Genomic DNA, 6,570 nt, shown 5'->3' with positions numbered 1-6,570 from the left:
CATACAACGTAAAGGCAGTGAGTCTAGCCTAGTCGAATACTGGTGAACTAGTAAGACAAAGAAGGAAACTGTAGAAAGTGAAACTCTAGAGCCAAGTGCAAATTATTCAACCCAGAAAGGATTCATATGGGAAAGAGAAGACCAAGTTAAAACACATAGGAACAAAGTGAGAAGGATGACCTGTCTAGAGAAGAATTCAAAGGAGACAGCAATTGGATATTAAAAAAACTCATAGAGAGACGTAAAGGTGGGATCAGCAGTCTCAACTAATGCAGGTGATGAAATTAAGTAATTCACAGGATATTAAATGGTTAACACACATATAGTAGTAAAAGAAATGATATGGCAAAGCTTAACATATTCAGTATTCAGTTATATTTTTAATAAACAAAATATTTTTCACAATGAGGCAATGGAATACAATATAAATTTAATTAACAGAGCAAAACATTATAATTTCATTGAAAAGATGTTTAATTAAAATAGAACAATAGTGGAAGGGTTAGAAAGACTTGACATTTTGCAGGGATGATCTATTGTGGGAAAGATAAAATTCAGATTAAAATGTTGTGTGTGCCATTTTATTTCAAGGATTTGTGTGAATGTGGCATTCTCTTCATTTATATAAACAAGGTGTATTGAGACTAAAACATCTCAACCAGAAATCTGCCCTGCAATGGGAGACAATAACCACCTAATCATTACCCTTTCTCTTTCCAATACAATTAGGGTCATCAGAACCACATCTTTCTAACAGGGAAAGAAACATCTGATAACATCATAGCAGGTGCTGTATAATTATGCCTCAAATGACTTTCTACGGATAAAAAGCAAATAGTTTTTGCTTGCATAACTGAACATATCTGCCTGAGTTGTTTTCCTACGGATGTTATCCTGGGAATAGAAACAAAATTGTGCATTCACTAGTAGCCTTTAAGAAGCACTGTGATCTGGGGCAGCAAAGAACCAGCAATAAAAAGAGGCATTTGGAACTCTGGAAGAAAACACTGGTGTGGAAAATACATAAAATGGCTGTTTGATCTCAAGACTGCTTGAAATATTATCCAGCCATTCTAGATGTGCTAATTCCTGTGTCTCAGAGGACTGCAAGCAAGTATATATGCTAACTCACATATGTAGATAATACTGTCAAAGGCCAGCTTTAACTAACAGTATTTGCCTTAAGCTCTCCACACTTTTTAAGTTGGCACTATTTGTGGACAAGAGCATCTACTACATCATAAATCCTTGAGACCACTTTGTATTCCTATCCTGAGTTTTGTGCATATACAATATTATAAGTGCTTTTGATATTAAAGATTCTTTATATCTATGCTGTATTTACAACTCCAAGCAGCTTAAAGGTAGGGATTTATTATAAAACTGTACACATTATCTATCATTTTAGCAAAGAAAGCTGACATGTAGTTTTGGTGAAGCATAGAAATCAGAACCCACTGTACACATACCACCACAATCTCTAAAGCTTCAGACCATAGTAAATAATAAAACTTGAGCTTGAAACTTTTCTACTGAGTCCAAACTCCAGACCAGAATTTTATAGTGAAATCCTCCAAGGTATTCACTCCCAATAAATCAGTATGCAACATAGAATCTATTTGTTGTCCTGGGTTCAAAGGCATGTATTATGTAGTGAAAACACACACGAATGCACAAACACACACAACATTCATTTATATACTCTATACTCTTACTAACTATACTCTAAATTTTATATGATACTGTGACTATGTACTATAAGTAAATTATACTCTAACTAAACTATTAAGTTAGTATACTCAAACTAACTAAATTATGTAAACCAGGAGTGAGAACTAATTTTATGTATCAACTTAATTGAATCAAGGGATTTCTAAATATCTCATTAATTAATCAATATTTCTGAGTGTGCTTGTGAGGGTGTTTCCAGATGAGATATGCATTTGAATCAGTGAAATCAGTAAAGTAGATTGCTCTCCTCATTGTGGGCAGGCATCTTTAAGTTTGTTGAGGGCCTGAGTAGAACAAAAAAGCTGAGGAAAAAAAAATTGTCCCTTTTTCTGCCTAATTGCTTGATCAGAGACATCATTGCTTATTTCCTACACTTGGACTGAGGTTTACACCATTGGATGCTCTGATTCTCAGGTCTCAGGATCTCAAGTGAGTTACACAACTGGCTTTCCTTGGTGTCCTGCTTGCAGACAGCACATCATGGGACTCCTCAGCCTCTGACATCACATGAGCTAATTCCTCATAATAATCTCCTTTTATGTCCTATCGGTTCTGTTTCTCTGGAGAATCTTGATTAATACACCAGGCAAAAGAATCCATATATATTGCATTGTTAGTATATTGTGCTTTTGGAAACTAACACTACATTTTGGATTCAGATTTACCTGTAACTGTTCATTTATTATATGGACCTATTGTATGCTTTATTTCCATTTCTAATTTCTGTTTGCTAAAACTTTCTGGTCTGTGGAGACACACTTATCCTTGCAACAAATGTTTACAGAGTGCCTAGCATGGATTAGACCTTATGATAGGCAACAGAGTTGTCCAAAAGGCAAGTTAGGTCAGGAGAAACAAGAAGCAGATTCCAAATTGCAGCTAGTCAGCTTGATATCTGTTAATGTCTTTGCAAGTATGTATCCATGCTTATAGTGTTATAAATATTAACAGGCAATGACAACTCTGTTATATTTCAATTTATTGCTATTTTATGTTAATTTACAGGAAATTTGTTCAATGAAATGAATAAATGGAATGGAAGATTCACTAATGAACATGTCAAATTTCAAGATGATATGTTCAACATTTTACCTAATTGGTCATTGACTTTCCTCCAAATTATAGTCTTTAAACGGGTGTGATAACTTAAACTCCATCTTGGCACTAATTTCAATGGAGTCCAATTGAAACGAGGGTCTCAAGACTTGACTAGATTAGGTCAGGCAGGTAGTCATCATGGTACTTACTGACTTATCCTGTTTGGAGATACATCATAGCCAACAGTGAGATATAAGTACAGGATAGATTCTGGGCTTCGAAAGAGAGGACCAACAATGGCTTTTAACAATGATGGGGCTCCAACCGAGCAGCCTGAGATTCAAGCTTTGGCCCTAGAGTCGATGAGTAATAAGTACCCACCACGAAAACTAAAGAAAGTCACACCTATGTAGTAGATAAACAAAATTGTGACTTTTATGTATCCAAAGTGCCCACCCAGGCTCTATGGCAGACACAGAGCAACAGGATGATTTCTAGCTCCTATCTATTTGTGGAGTTCCTTTTCCAATGCTCTCTCTGCCCTAGGTGATGGCTCAGGTACTACTTTAGTCTAAATCAGGAGATTTAAGGTCTGTGCTCCACTACGGAAAACAGAATCAGAAGGCTTTTCAGAATTCGTGACTAGAGAAGTAAAAAGGTGAGATACTTTACCTGTATTCTAAATACATTTTCAACTTTTTCTGCTTTTAAGCACTCTTCATTGGTTCTCAATTGCTTTCTGGAACAATATTAAAGCAATATTCCTACCTACATTATGGATATTTAGACATAATATTTTTTTTCACTTTGTGATTTCATTTCAATACATTGTTCAATTTGTGTCTAGTCTATTTTTCTTCAAGTTATTTTCATATCTCAGCATGACCAAGAATAACCTTCAATATACTCAACAAAATATTTTATTTCCCATTTTAATACCCTTAAACTATGTATTTTATCGACCCTTATTTCAAATTAGACCCCACTAAGATATAAAATTAGTTAATCCAATATTTATGTATATTCATAACTTTTGTTCCAAGGTGTGAGATGTGTTGACTTCAGTGTATGAACTTTGAAGGAAGCTGAAATCAATGAAATGTTTCATTCTGTGTTCTGCTTGGCTCTCTATTTTCTCAACAGATCTTTATGTATATTATAAGAATTACAATGATTAACTCTGTGGCTGTTTTATATTTTATTAAACATTATCTCTGTCCTCCAGAAATAGATCATCTAGGAAGAAAGATAAAGTTCATGTGCAAATAACTATGACAGAAGGTAAAATAAGATAAGTACTTCATAAGGTGCATACACAGCATGTTATACAAGTTCAGAAAAGAAAGAGACCTGCTTGAAACAGAAGGGCTTTATTTAATAGGTTACATTTTCTTCCGCTCTCACAACACAAAGAATATTTTTTAAATGCACGTATTTTGGAAATTTTTAGTTCCTGAGTTTTAAGAGACAGCATTGTCATATTTTTGGTCACTATAACAGAAAGTTCATTATGTTTTTAAAAACAATAAATTATATAACCCGAGAAGAAAAAATAAGTCCCCAGGGGCACCCTCCCTAAAATAGTATAAGTAATAATTTTTCTGAAAAGTCACGACATGCAAACACCTAAAGATTCTAAAACATAAGACTCATTGACATGTGTGGAGTTTTAATCTACTATCTCTTGGGCTCTAGGCCACCTAAACACAACACAGTATCTTGTTTAAAAAAAGTCAAGATGTGTTTTAAAAGCCTTGCTTTACTGCTACTGAGAACCACTGAGAGCATTTGCCTTTACCTTTCAGAGCAGAATTTCAATCTTTAATCTCTTTGTTACTGTTGGATGATCTAAAATCTGTTGTTGCCCAGGTAGCACTGAGGGGGTCCTAGGTTCTTTCTGCTGGTGCAGTAAAGAATTACAGATCAGTGAGATTTAGGATTTATTGAAAATACATTTCAAGAAAAAAAATGAGTTATGCCAAAAAAGGCTGTAGTTTAGTGGAAATAGGGATGTCTGTATTATATTAGGGCTATGATGGGAGGTTATGAGAGTTGTGCTAGATGATTGTTATGTGAGGTCATTTTGATTGACATTGGCTGTTATACAATCCTTTGCCTACTGTATATGTGGTTACCCAGAATTCAGTCTGTTATAATTAGATTTCTGAACTTCCGGGCATATGCATGATATTATAACGATAGTATGATGAGGCTAAGTTCTCGGAGAGGTTAGTGTAGGACTGACTGTGCAAGCGCTTGAGACCAGACCAAACCAGCTACTACTTTACTTTATGGCTTCTCACTCCTTTGTGCTTCAGAATGTAGAAGTAATTTATAACCATAAAATGCATGTTCCAGTAAGGTCCTAAGAGAGGTCTTTAGGGGGGGCCTTCATTCACCGGTCTCTCATGTCTACCTATCTAACATCTTGATACATTTTTCAAAGTAAATAAAGGTTTTATCATAATCTGTAATGCAAATCAAATACTAAATTCCAGAACTTAGAATCACTGTAAATTCATCCTTTGGGATGTTCAGTTAAATCATTTATCAAGTCCCTACTACACAGTAACTTGTTCGTAATTGCTCGCATGCGTTTCAAGGTAGAGCTTCCTAATCATAGTTATTCCTCTCCCTCTTTGCCAATATAATGTTTTTTTGTTGTTGTTTTTGTTTTTGTTTGTTTGTTTGTTTTTCTCTCTCTCTCTCTCTCTTACTTCCTGGCCTTCCTGGCTTTCTTTTCTCTCAGAACTCACAGAAAAAGCTTTTTGTTTTTCTTTCTTCTTTCTTGCCATTCTTTTCCTGTGCTTTTTCCTACCATTATAAATCGATCCTTCATCTTTTGCCTTCTCATTCAGTGGTTGCCTTCCCAACTGACAGTTTAAATGCATGCCTGTCCCTCTCTGCCTGAAAATAGCAGGTAGAGCTAAATTAGCTAAAGTTATCAACAGTTTTCTTTTATCTCAGCTTTCTTGTTCCAGCCACACGGTTAGCACATATTGTCCAGATTAAATATTCTTCCCCTTCTATACCCTCTGCTTTGTAAATTAACTAACTAATTATCAGACTCCTACTCTCCCCATCTTTTGGAGATGGTCCTTTCCAACTTGTAGCAACTTGTACCATTCTCACAAATACACATATCATCTTTACAACTAGTATTGTACATAAGATATGCTTGATTTCCAATTTAAGAATAACTTAAAGTCCAGAGAAGTTGGAACTTCCAAAAGGTTTCTAAAAAGTGAATAAAAGGGCTAACATTGAAGCTCAGATTCATATTTATTGTCTAGCACTCTTTCCACTGCCAACCACTATCTCATCTGAAACTATAACCAATCAAAAACATAAATAAATTCTATATCTCCTTTACACTCCTTTACACTTACCACTGAGGAAAATATGATTTCTTAGGAAAAAATAATACAAAAAATTATTTTCATAAAGATAATTGCAACTAAGCAGAAGTAAAAAGTTAAAAGAAATATGAGAGTACAGACAAAGAGAGTTCAACAAATTCTTTAGAAACTGCATCTGGTGGGAATTTGATTATTTACAGAAATAGTTCTGTCTTGTTTCTTAAAGGAACTTGGCCTTTCTCCAAATGATAACACATCCCTTTAAGGAATGCAGTTAGCACTAATGTAATGGCTAGGTGGAGAGCCAGAGGAGAGAAAAACCAATTAGGAGGATCGTTTTGTAAACTATATAAATGTCAAACCAGTGTACTGTACACTTGAAATTAATAAAGTAAAATTTAAAAAAAAAAAACCTGACCTAGACACTCAAAATAAATAAATA

This window comes from Pteropus vampyrus, unplaced genomic scaffold (genome assembly GCF_000151845.1).
Source record: "Pteropus vampyrus isolate Shadow unplaced genomic scaffold, Pvam_2.0 Scaffold25, whole genome shotgun sequence".
NCBI lineage: Eukaryota > Metazoa > Chordata > Mammalia > Chiroptera > Pteropodidae > Pteropus > Pteropus vampyrus.
Note: the sequence above shows the minus strand (reverse complement) of the source record.